The sequence below is a fragment of the Schistocerca gregaria genome, unplaced genomic scaffold (genome assembly GCF_023897955.1).
Source record: "Schistocerca gregaria isolate iqSchGreg1 unplaced genomic scaffold, iqSchGreg1.2 ptg000378l, whole genome shotgun sequence".
Classification (NCBI taxonomy): domain Eukaryota; kingdom Metazoa; phylum Arthropoda; class Insecta; order Orthoptera; family Acrididae; genus Schistocerca; species Schistocerca gregaria.
The window spans coordinates 5,180,225-5,182,770 of NW_026061824.1; positions in this window are offsets into that span (position 1 = coordinate 5,180,225).

Genomic DNA, 2,546 nt, shown 5'->3' on the forward strand with positions numbered 1-2,546 from the left:
AGTGTCGCTGCATACCGCAGCACGCGACATAGCTTTGCAGACGATAAATGTAATCGTTTCAGAGAGAAGAGCGGCCAATGTAACGATATGGCTTTAAGTCGATTCGATAATAAATGAAGAAAACGGACGGATTTCTCAGTTTTTTACTACATATGAACACTTTTCACATTCTCCCGTTCAACGCAGCTGCTAGTATTCCTCTGGTGCAAAATCTTAAGGTCCTACCTCATGTCCAATGCACTAAAGAAGGGAAAAAAGTCAATAATCGATAAATAAATCTTGGATTGTACTGCTTCTAACTGGCTATAACATCAACTTAGAAGCATCTTCTGTGTTCTACTATTTTGCTTTTAGTGTCTCTGCATACCGCAGCACGCGACATAGCTTTGCAGACGATAAATGTAATCGTTTCAGAGAGAAGAGCGGCCAATGTAACGATATGGCTTTAAGTCGATTCGATAATAAATGAAGAAAACGGACGGATTTCTCAGTTTTTTACTACATATGAACACTTTTCACATTCTCCCGTTCAACGCAGCTGCTAGTCCTCCCCTGGTGCAAAATCTTAAAGTCCTAGCTCATGTCCAAGGCACTAAAGAAGGGTAAAAAGTCAATAATCGATAAATAAATCTTGGATTGTACTGCTTCTAACTGGCTATTACATCAAGTTAGAAGCTTCTTCTGTGTTCTACTATGGTGCGGTTAGTTTCTCCGCATACCGCAGCACGCGACATAGCTTTGCAGACGATAAATGTAACCGTTTCAGAGAGTATAGCGGCCAATGTAACGATATAGCTTTAAGTCGATTCGATAATAAATGAAGAAAACGGACGGATTTCTCAGTTTTTTACTACATATGAACACTTTTCACATTCTCCCGTTCAACGCAGCTGCTAGTCCTCCTCTGGTGCAAAATCTTAAGGTCCTAGCTCATGTCCAAGTCATTAAAGAAGGGTAAAAAGTCAATAATCGATAAATAAATCTTGGATTGTACTGCTTCTAACTGGCTATAACATCAACTTAGAAGCATCTTCTGTGTTCTACTATTTTGCTTTTAGTGTCTCTGCATACCGCAACACGCGACATAGCTTTGCAGACGATAAATGTAACCGTTTCAGAGAGAAGAGCGGCCAATGTAACGATCTGGCTTTAAGTCGATTCGATAATAAATGAAGAAAACGGACGGATTTCTCAGGTTTTTACTAGATATGAACACTTTTCACATTCTCCCGTTCAACGCAGCTGCTAGTCCTCCTCTGGTGCAAAATCTTAAGGTCCTACCTCATGTCCAATGCACTAAAGAAGGGAAAAAATCAATAATCGATAAATAAATCTTGGATTGTACTGCTTCTAACTGGCTATAACATCAACTTAGAAGCATCTTCTGTGTTCTACTATTTTGCTTTTAGTGTCGCTGCATACCGCAGCACGCGACATACCTTTGCAGACGATAAATGTAATCGTTTCAGAGAGAAGAGCGGCCAATGTAACGATATGGCTTTAAGTCGATTCGATAATAAATGAAGAAAACGGACGGATTTCTCAGGTTTTTACTACATATGAACACTTTTCACATTCTCCCGTTCAACGCAGCTGCTAGTCCTCCTTTGGTGCAAAATCTTAAGGTCCTAGCTCATGTCCAAGTCACTAAAGAAGGGAAAAAGTCAATAATTGATAAATGAATCTTGGATTGTACTGCTTCTAACTGGCTATAACATCAACTTAGAAGCATCTTCTGTGTTCTACTATTTTGCTTTTAGTGTCTCTGCATACCGCAGCACGCGACATAGCTTTGCAGACGATAAATGTAACCGTTTCAGAGAGAAGAGCGGCCAATGTAACGATATGGCTTTTAGTCGATTCGATAATAAATGAAGAAAACGGACGGATTTCTCAGGTTTTTACTACATATGAACACTTTTCACATTCTCCCGTTCAACGCAGCTGCTAGTCCTCCTCTGGTGCAAAATCTTAAGGTCCTACCTCATGTCCAATGCACGAAAGAAGGGTAAAAGGTCAATAATAGATAAATAAATCTTGGATTGTACTGCATCTAACTGGCTATAACATCAACTTAGAAGCATCTTCTGGGTTCTACTATTTTGCTTTTCGTGTCTCTGCATACCGCATCACGCGACATAGCTTTGCAGACGATAAATGTAACCGTTTCAGAGAGAAGAGCGGCCAATGTAACGATCTGGCTTTAAGTCGATTGGATAATAAATGAAGAAAACGGACGGATTTCTCAGTTTTTTACTACATATGAACACTTTTCACATTCTCCCGTTCAACGCAGCTGCTAGTATTCCTCTGGTGCAAAATCTTAAGGTCCTACCTCATGTCCAATGCACTAAAGAAGGGAAAAAAGTCAATAATCGATAAATAAATCTTGGATTGTACTGCTTCTAACTGGCTATAACATCAACTTAGAAGCATCTTCTGTGTTCTACTATTTTGCTTTTAGTGTCTCTGCATACCGCAGCACGCGACATAGCTTTGCAGACGATAAATGTAATCGTTTCAGAGAGAAGAGCGGCCAATGTAAC